Source organism: Rhineura floridana, chromosome 17 (assembly GCF_030035675.1).
Source record: "Rhineura floridana isolate rRhiFlo1 chromosome 17, rRhiFlo1.hap2, whole genome shotgun sequence".
NCBI lineage: Eukaryota > Metazoa > Chordata > Lepidosauria > Squamata > Rhineuridae > Rhineura > Rhineura floridana.
In genome coordinates, this window is record NC_084496.1 from 18419004 (window position 1) to 18434888 (window position 15885).

Consider the following 15885-nt stretch of genomic DNA (forward strand, 5'->3'; position numbering starts at 1 on the left):
CTGAAGAGCCAGGTCTTCAAGGCCCGGCGGAAACTCATCATAGAAGGGGCATGGCGGAGATCATTTGGGAGAGAGTTCCACAGGGTGGGGGCCACAATTGAAAAAGCCCTCTCTCTAGTCCTCACCAGTTTGGCTGTTTTGACTGATGGGATGGAGAGAAGGTCTTTTGAGGCTGATCTTGTTGGGCAGCATAGCTGATGATGCTGGAGGCGCTCCTTTAGATAGACTGGGCCGAAACCGTATAGGGTTTTAAAGGTCAAAACCAACACCTTGAATTGGGCCCGGTAAGCAACTGGTAACCAGTGCAGCTCTTTTAGCACTGGAGTGATATGATCTCGCCGGTGGCTGCCTTTAATCTGCTCTATTCAGGGGGAGAGGTCATTTCGGAGCCACCCGGTCTAATGCCCCGGTGATCACCTTATTCCACTCCTCCACCAGGGTCTCGACCGAGTGCCCGTCTGCAGGCTCCATAAAGTCCCCAAGTGCATTCAGGAATTCATCAGGATCCATCAAGCGCCTGGGGCGGACCATCCTAATGGGTCCTTTACCTCCACGGAGGGTGTGTGGCATCGAAAGGTCTACTCTTACCAAGTAGTGGTCTGACCAAGCCAAGGGGGTAAGAGATGTAGCCCATGTTTTCAGATCATTCCCCTCCTCTCCCGAGACAAATACAAGGTCAAGTGCATGACCAGCTACATGGGTGGGCCCCGTGGGAATAAGGTGCAGCTCCCAGGAAGCCATGATTTCCATGAAATCCTGAGGTGCCCCTGTGAGGATGGCCTCAGCATGTGCGTTGAAATCCCCAGAGCTTGGAAGTAACTCGTTACAAGTAACGAATTACTTGTAATTCATTACTTTTTTTGAGTAACGAGTGGGTAATTCCTTTACATTTTGATTGTAATAGAACTAGGGGTAATTTTACTACTTTTGTGGAGTAATTGTAACATTTCCAGAGTTACTTTTGGGCATTACTTGGGGGGAGCAGGGGAAGTCTTCTGCTCCTCTGATTTGTAGATGAAAACCATGTGCCTCAAACTGGGCTTCTGTGCAGTGTTGCTCTTTCCTTATGCTCTGTGGGTGGGTAGGAGGCAACGAGGGAAGGAGACAGAGAGTGAGACGGGGTGGAGTGGAGAAAACAATTATTTAAAAAAACAGATAGTGGTGGTGAAGAATGGAGTGGAGGGAAAAAGGATCTGGAGGTCAAGAACATGGATAAAGGAGGAGAAGGAGGCAGCAGCAGAATGGAGATAAAGAACTGTGGAGGTGAAAGATGACAACATGTGTGTGTGTGAATACTATGTTTGCACATGGCACACAAAGTGGCCTCCACCACCCTCTCTGGCTACTGTGCTGCATTTGCAGTATTTTAATTTTTTTGCATCTCAGGGGAAAATGTTTGCTTGAGTGAGTGTCCCTTAGTTGGTGGCAGAGCAGGGTCTGGGATGGGAGATGGTTAAGTGAGAGAGATTATGCTGGCTGGCTGAGTGGGGGGGGGGTTGCACTTGGTTTGGCGTGCAAAGATCTGAGTAGTGGCCTCTGCCTCCCTCCCCACCACTCTTACCAGTGGAGAGACCACCATTGCTATCTTATGAATAAAAATAATTATTTTACTACCTCTGTATGTGTTTGTTTATTTTAATGTTGTTTTAGGCAGCAGCCAAGGCCAGCATCTTGTAGGCTTTTTTTTTAAGTAACTGAAATGTAATTGTAGTGATTACTTTGGAGGAAAAGTAAAGTAATCAGTTACTTCAGAGCAATTGTAATTGTAACAGTAATTACTACTTTTTTTGGGCCATGTAACTGTAACAGTAATTTAGTACTTTTTAAAAGTAATCTTCCAAGCTCTGGAAATCCCCCAGTACCAGCAAATCTGGAGATTGCACCCGCACATCCAAGACCACCTCCAGCAACTCGGCCAGGGAGTCAGTCGTGCGGCAGGGTGGGCAGTACACGAGCAGAATCCCTAAGCTGCCCTTTGGCCCCAACCTCCAGTACATGCAATCAGCAATCTTGGTCTCATGGAGAGGATGACTGGTGAGAACCAGGGACCCCCAATAGATGACTGCCACTCCCCCTCCCCGACTTTCAACCCTTGGCTGCTGCGCATATAGGAACCCAGCTGGACACATGGCCTCAAGGATGGGAGCCGCGGCCTCATCCAGCCAGGTTTCCGTAATGCATGCCAGGTCCATGCCCTCATCCAATATCATGACATGGATGAGAGATGTTTTTTGGGCAATGGACCTGGCATTGCACAGCAGCAACTGAAGGATAGAACATGGAGTCCCACATCCCTCAGCTATCTTTTGGTCTTGGGCAGGCCCGGAACAAGGAACAGATATTATGTATCTCTCCCTAGTTCCTCTTACCTCACGTGGCCTGCCACTAGCACCCCACCAGCATCTGCCTCCCAGCCTCGTTATATCTTGGCCTCCCACCCTCCCCCCATCACTCCCCCCTGATTTATACATGCCCCTGATGCTGGAGTTCGCAACTCAGGCAGGCCACCCACCCTTAAAACCACCCAGAACACCCTAAAATCCCACAACCACACCAGAGACCCACCACCCAACAAAAAATAATTTAAAATCACAACAAGAATATTTAAAGACTAACCCCCAGCCCCAACCCCAAAACCAGAAAGTCCTCCAAAAGAAGCTGCATTTGAATGCTGGAGGGTGGGACAGGCAGGTGGAAACAGCCTCCCCTGATAGCAGCAGAGTCTGTCTCCCTCATCTAGTCATCTAGTCCAACCACCTGCTCAGTGAAGGAATCCAAATTAAAGCATACCCAACTGGTGGCTGTCCAGCTGTCTCTTTAATGTCCCCAGTGTTGGAGAGCCTACCACCTCCCTAGGTAATTGGTTCCATTGTCAGAAGTATTTCCTGATGTTCAGTCGAAATCTGGCTTCCTGTAACTTGAGCCCATTATTCTGTGTCCTGCGTTCTGGGACAATTGAGAAGAAATCCTGGCCTTCCTCTGTGTGACAACCTTTCAAGTACTTGAAGAGTGCTATCATATCTCCCCTCAGTCTTCTCTTCTCCAGGCTAAACACGCCCCGTTCTTTCAGTCTCTCCTCATAGGGCTTTGTTTCTAGTCCCCTAATCATCCCTGTTGCCCTCCTCTGAATCTGTTCCAGTTTGTCTGCATCCTTCTTAAAGTGTGGTGTCCAGAACTGGACACAATACTCAAGATGAGACCTAACCAGTACCGAATAGAGGGGAACCAATACTTCACGCAATTTGGAACTATACTTCTGTTAATGCAGCCTAAAATAGCTTTACCTTTTTTGCAGCCATATCACACTGTTGGCTCATATTCAGCTTGTGATCAACAACAATTCCAAGATCCTTCTCACATGTAGTATTGCTGAGCCAAGATATGTAGAGCTGGGTATCATCAACATACTGCTAGCAGCCCAGCCCACATCCTTGGATAACCACTCCCAACAGTTTCATGTAGATCTTAAATAACATAGGGGGCAAAATGGAACCTTGTGGAACTCTAGAGTCCAGACAGTTGAACTACAGCCCCTGTCACCACCTTCTGGACATGACCCTCACAGTAGGACCAAAACCAGTCAAACACAATTCCTCCCAACTCCAATCCTCTGAGGTGGTCCAGAAGGATACCATAGGATACCATATAGAAAGCCCCTGAGAGGTCCAACAGAATCAACAGGGATGCACTCCCCCTGTCCAATTCATAGCTTAGGTTGTCCACCAAGGCAACCAAAGCAGTTTCAGTGCCATGACCTGGGCGAAAACCAGACCAGCATGGGTCAAGATAATCCATTTCATCCACGATCCACTACAGCTGGGATGCCACCACATGCTCAATATGTTTTTTCAAGAAGGGGAGGTCAGAGACAGGGTAGTAGTTGTTACGTTGCAGTGCAGGGCATATATCGGTCAGAAGGCATAGTTTTAAGACTGGCTTGAGTATCTCACTGCTAATTTCTTTCTTTAAAAAGTCTATGCACTAGTTCTCAAGGTGACATGCCCACACAAATAAAAGGAACAGGGCCAACAACAAAAATTAATGAGCTTTCACATGTAAAGGAAGGGGATTGGCCTTCCTTTTGAAAAAGGTGAGTTGCTAAAATGAGAGGCTGCAATATTTTTTCCTCATCAGCAAGCGTGCCACACACACAGTGGCTCGCCTTTTGAACTCACCTCTCTCCATGCGACCCTTCACAATGGAATCCTATCTTGTATTGCTCCTTTTCTTTCCATTATCTAGCTAGAGCTTACTAGCTCAATGCAGCTCCAATCAACCTTAACAAAACCATGAAGGGAAAGGGATGACTAACCAGAGAAGCACAGCTGCTTTTGGAGGGGGGGGGAGGAGGGAAAGAGGGGAGAAGGCAGCTGGTGAGAGGTGATGTGAAGGATGGCAACTTCAGGAAACAGGTTCCTGTCCTTCAGGGGAGAAAGAAAAGATAAAGAACTCATTTTTTTGATATGGGTGTATATGTCAATTTTGGTTTGCGGCCCCAGGGGTGAAATAAGACACAGACACAATATATATTTGGGTTAAATAACGGGCCACTTTATTAACCAAATTCACATTGTATAATGAACCTGCAGAGGGGGACACAAGTGCGGGATTCTCTGGTGAGTCAGGCAAAGCCTGCTTGCAGCTATTGGGGCGATTCAACCCCTGCCAGGCAAGGGGCTGCCAATCTGCCAACCCCTTGCCCTGACCACACCCACCATAGGGTGTGTAGGAAGGCCAACCTGCATCATCGCCTGCCCTCGGTGCCCTGAAACTCCGAGTGGATGAGACACGTTGGCCCCAAAGACGACCCGTATCCTGCCCTCAGGCCGTGAAACCTGGAGCTGCAGGCCTCCAGGACCGCCAATCACCTCCAAAGGTGCCTAAAGGTGTCACCTAGCTGCCCTTCACCTTTAACCTTTCCCGCACTTCCCTGCCACCAAAGAGGGGACAAACCTCGGTTTAGTCTCCACTTACCCACAGCCGAGAAACTCACGTAAACCCCCCTGCAGGTCCCTCAAAAGGATGTCATTACCCATATCTGTCATATGGACTCCATCTGACCTATAAAGTTCCAACCTAGTGTGTCTTATCTCTGGATGGTGTATGACTGACCCACCAGAGCCCAGAAGAGCCAGCCTGATCTGCCTATTGGCTTTCTTGCGGGTCCTATTTATGCCCCTAGGGTCACCTATGCAATTCCACTGCCTACGGGGTAAAATATCAGACCACACCACACGCACTCCCAGCCAGCGTCCTTCGATGGCCCGGAAGTCAGCGCACGCCTGCTCAATAAGAGCCCTGCCTCTCAGCATCCCCAGGTCATTGCCGCCCAAGTGAACGACCAAAAAGTGTGGTACCTCACGAACCACTGCAGAACGGAAAAGTGTAGGGAGGAGCCCGTCCCATCGCATCCCTCGACGGCCCAGCCACTGCACTGTGGCCCACTGGCTCAGCCCCAGCTGTGTGCCAACACGTGAGTTCGCTGCACGATGGCCTGCCCAAAAGACCATGCTATGGCCACAAAGAAGGATGCGTGCTCTTCCGTCTCCCCTCCAGTGGCCTGCCAAAAACAAACAGCAAAGCATGTAAACAACAACAAATTTTTCAAGGTTGGGTGTGTCGAATCCCTTGGAATGGCCTAACGTAAGATCTATAAGAATTAGAACGCCACCTCCCCAGTGCCTGCAGTTGCTCTTGTGAAAAGCCCAGGCATGCGGCTGTGGAAGCCGCACCAATACGGAAGGAGTGAGTCCCAAATAACCTAGGGTCAAGCCCCAAGATAGCAAGGGCCCTCCTGGTTAGTGTCCAGAATTGGAATTTAGAGAGAGGTGTCCCATCCTGATGAACGAACAGATATCCATGGTGTTGGCCCCTCATGGCCACAAAATTCCCTAAGGCAGCCACTGGACAAATACCATGATCCCATGTTGGAGAAAGTAAAACCACCCGTCCCTTTTTACGCTGGTCGGTTTTTGACCATCGTAGCCGTATCAGGGCTTGCTCATTACTCCAGCTGAGGTCAGATATCAACAGAGCCCTGAAGGACGAATCAGCCTTGGACCCGGCCACTACCTCGCTGATCCGGAATGCTCCAAAGAAAAGGGTAAGTGTGGCAGCGTGAAATAACCGTGCTTCATAAGTGGAAGCGCATAATACCTCCCACTGTAGCCAAAGTCCTTGAAGGACTTCCGGGTGAATAGGTGAACGGGCATCTGGAGCCACTGTGTGCCCCCGTGCCCAACCTTCCAACATCCTACGTATGCGGAAGTCGTTCGAGAAATCCTGAAACCCCTGAGACTTGGCTAAAAAGGAAAGGCCGGAAAGCTTACCTCTAATAGTCTTGATTGCAAGGCCCTTCCTCTTGCCTTCCACACAAAACTCAATGAGGTGTTCCACGGGGATAGGCCATTGCTGTATATATCCCCTTTCAGCCCGGAAAGCCAATAACTCCCTACCTGATCTTTGGTAGCTGGCCATAGTCCCGGGCGCAATGGATAGGCTTATTGCCTGTTCAGATTCGAGACGCCAATCTCCCATAGTTCTGGCGGTACCACGTCTGGCTGAGCCCTGGCCCACGGTGCCAGCTGTCGAAATCTCTCCATCTGGTTCCGTGACAGAGCATCAGCAATACTATTATCAATACCGGGGACGTGGCGTGCCAGGAACAATATATTAAATCAGAGACAGTGTAAAACAAAAGCACGTACTAGGTGCATGACCCTCGGATTCCTTGATGACAGTGAATTGATAACGTGTACCGTGGCCAAGTTATCACACCAAAAGTGGAATGTGGTATTCTGGAACCTATCTGGCCAAAGATACACTGCCGCCACTATTGGAAAGAATTCCAGGAGGGTCAGATCCCTAACCAAACCCTCTTGTACCCAGGTCTGTGGTCAGCTACCATGGCACCATAATTCATTAAAAATAACCCCAAATCCAAAAGACCCAGAGGCATCTGAGTGTACCTGCAGTTCGGCCTCCAAGAGGAGGTCCTGTCTCCAAAAAGAAACCCTGTTAAACTCGCGTAAAAACGTAGACCAGATTGTAAGGTCTGCTTTTAGGGCTGCTGAGACCCTAACGTGGTGACGTGGGTGAGAAAGCCCTGACATGGCCTCATATACCCTTCGAAGGAAGGCGCGACCAGGCGCAACTACTCTGCTAGCGAAATTCAATGAACCTGCAAGCTCCTGCAGAGAAAGTACAGTTGCCTTTTTGCATGTAATAATCTGTGCCACCTTTCTTTTTAGTAAGTCTAACTTCTCCAGTGGGAGCCTGCAGCATTGAGCTAAGGTATCTATTTCGATACCTAAAAAAGTAATAATAGGGGATGGCCCCTCGGTTTTCTCTTCCGCCAATGGGACTCCTAAGTCATCGGATAACCCAGCGAACTGATCCATAAGATCCTTACAATCGCCAGTGTATGCATGGCCAGCAAACAGAAAATCATCTAAATAATGAATCACTGATTCTGAACCAGACTGCCTCTTGACCGCCCCTTCCAGGAAAGAACTGAAACGCTCAAATACTGAGCAAGAAATTGAACAGCCCATGGGCAATGCTCGGTCTACATAAAATTTGTTTGCAAAAGCAAAACCTAACAATTCGAAGTCCTCGGGATGGACAGGGAGGAGGCGGAAAGCTGATTTTATATCACACTTTCCCATCAAGGCCCCGATGCCACAGCCCCTGACCATGGTAACTGCACAGTCAAATGGGGTGTATCGCACCGAACAGAGGTGGTGCGGGATAAAATCATTTACAGACTGGCCGTGGGGATAAGAAAGATGATGGATTAGATGGAACTCACCAGGAGTTTTCTTTGGAACGATGCCCAGAGGAGAGACATGCAGGGAGGCGGTGGGTGGTAAAAGGAAGGGGCCTAAAACCCTGCCCGCCTTTCTCTCTTTATCTATCTTTTCTTGGACTACTTGTTCCATGCCTAAGACAGACTTAAGATTCCTGGACCGGAATGCGCGCCTAGGTCCAGTGTAAGGGATCCGAAACCCTGAAGTAAAACCCTCTAAAAGAAACCGAACATCTTTAACTAAGGGGTAAAACGTTAACAAGCGTCGTAACTCCGCTAACTTAATTGGGCTGGGGCCCTTTTCCTTGAGTTGCCCCTTGATGCCCTTGTCTCCTGGGGCCGGGGGAATCTCTATTCCCACCCCTAAAGAAACGTCTCCTGGGGCAGGCCGTGCAAGCATGTTGTCCGCCACACATAGAACATTCGTGTCTAAAACGGCATGAGCTGCGACTGCAGGAACCACGGGAGCTGAACTCCCAGCAGAGTAGGCGGGATTGAACCCCCTGGCCCGCGGTCCCGCGGGCAGGGGGGAAAGATGATTGTCTGGTCAGAAGGTGGCCGCTATCTGATCTGTCACCGGGTGATGGCCTCGCATGAGACATGAACTGCAGCCACAGGTCAGCCTCCTTCTTGTCCCAGGGGAGGGAAGTGTCATATGCGGCCCTCATACGAAAAGCTTCATCGTACGAAAGCCAGGCCGTACCCTGGAACTCTGTGTATGCTGTATAAATGATGTCAAGATATTTAATCATGACAGAGCACTTCTGGGGCTGTTTTTGTAAGACTACTCCCAGATAAGTTAAGAAAGCAGGCAGCCAGTTAGCCCAGTTACGTTCTACTCTGTGCCTTTTTGGCCTGTCCCCTTCTTCTTCCCCTTTCTCCTTTTCCTTCTTCATAGGCTCCCTGTACAGCAGGGAAAACAAATCGATGTAGTCTCCTGCCCATATCTTTTCCCTGGTTGCTGGCAGTAAGTGAAATCCTAAGGGGGCAGAGGTCTCTCCAAAAGGAAGGGCTCCTTCACTAATCTGCCCCAGGGGGTCGGTTGAAGCTGCCGTAGGGCTGACACCAGGCGGAGGTGTGGGACGCGAAGCATTTAATTCCTCTGTCGCCATTTCAACAGGTGAGGATCCCCAGACCTGTTCACAAGCCTGCATAGGGGTGGGTTGTTGGCTCTCATCTGCACCCAGAACTGGTGCTGAAAAGGGCCAAGCTTGCCCTGGCCCCCAATATGGGTAGCCCCATGTAGGCCAACCCCACACGGAACTTGGTCCTTGTGAGCTAGCCGTGGCACACTCACCCGAACTGTCCCCAGATCCAGCATCCCACGATGACTGTTGAGCTGCAGCCCCAGCTTGGGTAGTATGAGCCGCCACCCCAGCCAGCCAGCTGGGCCCCGCCTCTAGGGCATCCAAACGAGCTAGAATCAAATTCAAAGCCTGGTTAGTGGCATCCTCAGCAGAAGCTGACTGGTCAGTGACTCCCAAGCTCGGCTGCTGTTGACCCTTCTCCTTAACCCGCTTGGTGATGGGGGCAGCCTGACTAGCAGCAGCTGCGGGGGTCACATTCTGCTGCCATCTGTTGGAAAAAATTTTGGCATATGGGTTGTGAGCCCCAGCAGTAGCCACCCTAATGGGAGTGGTTTGATGAGAGGAAGAAGCCGGGGGGGCATGGGCATTAAAATCCACGGTGTACCTCTGTGGCCCTCCCCCCCTAGCCCGCTGTGGACCCTTCCCCCTAGCTCGCTTTGCAGGGGGAACATGAGTTGTGGCAAGACTCCGTGAGGGATCCCCTTCCAATGCTTCCAGGCGTACCAGGATGGCAGCCCAAGGTGGCTCTCCCTCCCCCGCACTGTCAGCCCCAGGGGGGGCAACATCCCTTCTAGGGGCCCTGCCCTTTCCTTTTGGCCCCCCTTGTCCCTTTTTGGGTGGCATTGCTGTAAAATGCCCTGTTAAGCCAAAGCAGTCACGCAATGAGAAATGACTGGGAGGCCTAGTAAAACGGCCTACTCGGGCCGGGCCACGTAAGGTGCTCCGGGCCCTGTAAAGTGTTCCCTGATGAACAGAGAAATGAGGCACAGGCCTACTCGGGCCGGGCCCTGAGGAAGGCCAAGGCAGCCGCCTTTGCCCGGCTGACGGCTGGACCTCGTAAGTGAAACCCGGTAGCCGCCTCAGCCTATGCACAAAAACCAAACCAAAATGGCGCCCGCCACGCCGCTATCGCGCCGTCTCAAAATGGCATGCGCGATCTGCAGCCTGATGCTCCCTCCTACAATGTTCAGGCTGCCAAAGAGAGAAGAGGTGGCTGAGGGGCCGGCGCGGGCTTAAATAAGCTCGGCCGCCCGTCATCCGCGGCGAGCCCTGATGATGTCATGTCATCCTTGGCGCGCCTGCCCTTCCTCACCATGGCGGCTAGGGCTTCACTCCCGGGCCGCAAATCTCACACCGCGACGGTAAGTACCTTGCGGAGCGGGAGTTCTCTCAGTTTCTAGTTTTTCCAGTCTTAAATTCAGTTCTCCACATTTCCACATCAGTTTGTGATTTATTTATTTTTTTAAAAAACCTCATTAAAATTCTTCAGCATTTTATTGCAAATTTCTCCCAATATACACGTTTGCAAAGCAATTTCCCCTAATGTACGTTTTTTTTGTATGTTATTTTCAGTAATATATGCATTTAGATGCATATCTTATCCTAATGCATGACTTTTTTATACACATAATGTGGCTGGATAACTGCATTGCAGCATTCAGGTAAGTGCAAATTTTGGAGGATGACAGTGCATATTGTTTTGGGAAGTGCCAATTAGGGAAGTTTGGCTTTAAATGCAAAGCAAATTGAATTTCTCCCCCATTTCTAGTAGATAAGATAGAGATCTGAGGTCCCCAGTATGCCACCTGTAGGCACCACAGTATCCTTGGACACCTCCCTTGGTGGCTGCCAAGGCCCTCTGCCCCTCCCATATTTTTAAAACAGGAAATTATGTTTTTCAGGGTGGAGAGGTTATATGGTGTGGGGTGAATGCCCTGTTATTGGTTTGTCTGTTTTTGGTTTTAGGTTGTATGTAGGAGTTTTGCTTGTTGTCAAGAGCAGGAGGGGAGGTCCAAGTATCACCAGTTATTCTTCCATGAAATTGGTATTTTGCAGTGCCCACCATCAAAAGGACACTTTCTTCAATTTCCAAATGTGCTCCTAAGCCCCCCCCAAAAAAAACCATTGGAGACGCCTGATATAGGCACACACACACAATTTTCCTGTTAAATCACCAAGATATCACATCTAGTTGGATCCTCAAAGAACAAGTTTGCATAACAGCATTTCCCTGCCTGCATCCTTTTCTTCTTCACACCCTCTCCTTTCATGGTTTTCCTCTAAAATTGCCCTCCTATGCATATTTTACCACGGAGTAAGCACCAATGAAATAATGGGAGGGCCTTAGCTTAGTGGTAGAGCATCTGCTTTGCATGCAGAAGATCCCAGCCAGATGGACGACTAATAAATTAAATAATAAAAATCCCTGACATCTCCAGAGAGGGCTGGGAGAGACTCTCTGTCTGAAATCCAGGGGAGCCACTGCCAATCAGTGTAGACAGTACTGAGCTAGATGGACCATTAGGTCTGACCCAGTATAAGGCAGCTTCCTATGTTCCTATAGTGGGACTTATGCCTGAGTAAACTTGCATAGCTTTCCACTCCAAGTTTAGTAAGCCGCTTGCAGCAAAGACTGTTTGTTTTGTTTGCGCTACTCCCATAAAGTGCCATACAGAGACAATGGTGATGATACTGTATAAATAGTATCTATTACACAGTAGCTATATAAGTACCAATCATAGTAAAATTCCCAGCTGGACCTATTGTGTTTGTGCAGACATGCATGTTGTCCAGAAGCCAGCTGAAAACAAATTTCAGTTGCTTAATATGTGTACTCAGGAGAAACCAGACTCATTCAATTTAAACAAATCACACAAATTTCCATCATTGCCAGTGTGTTGGCAAGGCAAATAGATAAATAAGGGGGAATCTGGCAGACCATTCCTGCATTTCTGTGCAGCCATATTATGAGTGCATACAGGCGATAGAGTACCATGCAGTGCCCTCTTGTAAAATACAATGCAAGGTGAATGATGCAACCATGTGGTCAGCAGCAGAGGAGCAGGACTGTGGCACCTGTCCCTAGAGATGTAAGGAGGCAGCAATTTCCAGCCCATCCTGTGCTCATCGCAATCAGTGCTGCTTCCGTTCTGCTACAGTTCAGCTTCTGCTAAAACCTACATTATTTGTATTGTTGTCTGCTATGGCTGAAATGAATGTCATTAATTATATAGCTAATTATGTCATTAACTTCAGTGCATTGCAATGGAAGGGAAATGCCCTAAACAATGCAGAAAATAATGCAATTATTTAGATAATGTGCAGACTGAAACAAGACACACACACACACAGAGGAATGCCACTTGTATTTGTGTAATTTCCCTTCCTGATCTTAGACAAACATACAGATTGTGTACGCTCCCATTTCCCAACAGAATTCTTTGACACCTCTATGTGTCCCCCTCCATCACTTTGACTCCATAGTGGACAGTGTGGTGGGGCTATTCAACTCACCCACATGCCTGAGTTGCTGCTGCATACTGGGACAGAGAAGGGAGGGGTCATGTGGTGGCAACACTGGCTCAGTGCAAACACACAGACGAAGCCATCTCTGGTGCTCTTTGCTGGCACATCTGCACCGTGCCAACCTCAGGTGAGTGGCACAGCCCTACCATGCCATCCGCAAGTGCTCTGACTTCTCATTACACCTGAGGAGACCCAGTGGTGAATTATATTCTTCTGATGTACGGACAGATAGACAAAGAAAGTGGATCCTGCAAGCCTTTATGCTTGGCAAAGAGACATATTTCATGTTTGGAAAGATGGCACTTTGTTGTATATTCCACCAGTTGAAACCTTTTTCAACAGCTGCCCATGGTATCCTTGGAAATTTGGAATGCATGAATAAAATGCAGTATAGACTATTCCCCCTTTTTTGTATTTGTTGCTTTTGTTTTCTTTGCTTATGCATAAAAACACAATAAAAATCATTAAAAAATTGGAAGGGTAACACCCACCATCCATTAGTCAGTGTTCTGAAGATCTTACTACCCTTTCTACATTTGAAAGTGTATCTAATAATCATCAATATCATTTGGGTATCTAGTTGGACTGCTTACATTATTATATCAAATAATAATAAAAATAAATATTCAAATATATGTTTTCATTAAAATTGATGGATTATTCTTAGTGTTAATGTGAGCCAATGTTGGGTATATTTCTGATTAAAAAATGAAAATGCTTGAGGGCCAGCTGACTTGCATGTAGGCCTGCATGAAACATCAAGTGAGGGAAGCAGCTGAGACTGCTATGCCCACCCTCTTCCCCAACCTGGAGGTCTGTCCTCAGCAGGTATGCACATAGGTGTAGAGCGATGGGGAACCTCAGGCTCGGTGGTCAAATGGGCTCCAGACCTTTCTATCTGGCCCTTGGGACTCTTCCAATAATTCAAGCCCATAATTCCTTCTATTTCCAGTGTTCAGCCTCAGAGTGCCATTAATTATATTACCAAAGCAGCACCAGTCTCACGCAATGGGAGGCACCAGTAAGCTCAAGAGAATCCCAAGGCTTGCAAAATTACCAAAGAAAATTACCATACGTTCCTAAAGAAGGGGGGAATCCCCAAAATGCAGCCCAATGAGAACTGAGCATGCTCAGTGGCTATGGAATACTGACTGACTTTTCGGGAGGTTATGCAGAAAACTGTGAGGGAGCGAAATGCAGTGTCTGGAAGCCTGAAGAGAAGCTCTCCACACTTTTGTTGAAAGTCCTCCTCATAATAAATGTCTAAAGCCAGTAATTTCTACTGAAGATTTTCCAGCGGCATCATCCTGTTCCAATGTTGAATGAATGGGCTTCATTGTCTCAATATTTCATTTAATTTGCTTTTGCCCACCCCAGAGATGTTTGAAACAAGTCATCTTATACATTAATGTGTGTTCCAATTATTTTAATACCTCAATTGCTGGCAATTGGCCTTCTTTCTAGAGTGAAGCCATTAAAATCTTACCTGCGGTTAACAGATTGGCAATGAGATATCTACAGGTCCCATTTAACGTAAGGTTTCAAATAGCCCTAATAAGACAGTTATAGGCATTAGCAGAATCTCATATCCAAGAAACCACTCATGCAATGTGTCTCTGCCTGCATTTGGCTGATTCCTTGTCTCACTGCTCCCATAGCCTTCCAGAATGGCAGAGCAGAATTCAAGTCCTCATCTTCATCCCAAATCATTCCGGAGAGTGCCCCAAATTACAGGAGTGTCTTTGGAGAGGGGCTCAGGGATTGTAGGGAGGAGGAGGGAGTAGAAAAGTCCCATTGTGAGTGGACTGCCACTCACACAACCTGTGACCATTCTTTTGTGTATCTCCAATAACATCCCTTAAGATGCTGTTGGGCTCCAATTCCTATCACCTCCAGCCAACACAATCAATAAATCAGCAATGATGGGAGTTGTGGTCCAATGTCTCTAGGGCCATAGGTTCTCTGTTAGAAGCCTGGATGACTGAAGAAACTGTTAAAATGGTTAAAGAGAGAAGGAAAGCAAAAGCAAAAGGAGATAGAAACACAGCCAGAACCCTAAATGCAACAATACAGCGACTAGTACGGACGGACAAAGAGAACTATTACAATAGTTATTGTGTAGAAATAGAAGAGGACAACAAAAAGGAAGAACAAGAGCCCTATTCCAAAAGGTCAGAGAAATGAAAGGGATATTTAAACCAAAACGAGGGATGTTGAATAATCAACATGGGAACACACTGACTGACCAAGATGAAATAAAAGGAAGATGAAAGCAATACACTGAAGAACTCTATAAAAGAGATGTCAGGATGACAGATTCATTCATGGAGGAACCATATGATGAAGAACCAGAAATGTTAGAATGTGAGGTAAAAGCTGCTCTTAAAATACTTGGAAGAAACAAATCACCAGGAAGAGAGGGCATACCAATAGAGTTGCTACAAGCTACTGAGACTGAATCTGTCCAAGTAAAAGTCAATAATGCTGGAAAAAACAGAAGGGAATACAAAAAGAGGAAGGCCAAACAAGAGATGGATTGATTCCATAAAGGAAGCCACAGACCTGAACTTACAAGATCTGAACAGGGTGGTTCATGACAGATGCTCTTTGAGGTCACTGATTCATAGGGTCACCATAAGTTGAAATCAACTTGAAGGCACATAACAGCAACAAGAAGCCTGGTTCCTAACAACTCATTGACAGTGATCAAACTGACCACAAAGGTATAAAACAGGGCAGATGGTGTTACATTTACTCCATGGCCATCTGAGTTGTCAACATTAGTCTTTGGGCAGGATTAGGGATCGGGGTCAGTTAGGCTTGAGCAAAAGCCAATGTACAAATCAATGCAGGTAAAGCAGCACCAATGAAGTCAAAGGTGAATCTGAATTCTGCAGTGTAAGAATGATACTGGCCAGATTATTTAAGTCAGAAGGCAGAGCATTGCTGAATTGCAGGTGGAGCTTGCCAGAATCTGGGAAAATTGACTGGCTTTTTTGGTTCTGAATGACAGCTGCTAGGCGTATGTATCAGATTCTGAAGAAACTCAAAACCCAAACATCCTTCAGTCCTTCCTGTGCAAGCCTTCTCCCACAACAACAGATGTCCCTAAGAGCCAATCAGCATGAAAGGGGAGAGTGAAACCTTATGTTAAATGGAACCTGTAGACATTTCATTGCTAATCTGTTAACCACAGAGATTTTTAAAGAGATGTTTGGCTTTTCAGAGGTGAAGCAGGATCGTTTTGAAGCTGCATGAAACACTGCAGATGAGTGTATGCTAAATGCAAAAGTAATGTTTCTCAGCCTGCCATATAAATAAAACCAGAATGGGGTTATGGGGAAAGAGAGAAAAAATATCAGAGTGGGCAGAAGGCAAGCTCTGCTGTTACTGACAGATCAAGCTTGTAACAAAAGGGAATGATTTTATCTAGAAGGCAGAATGTTTTTAGTAGCTCCTCTCACT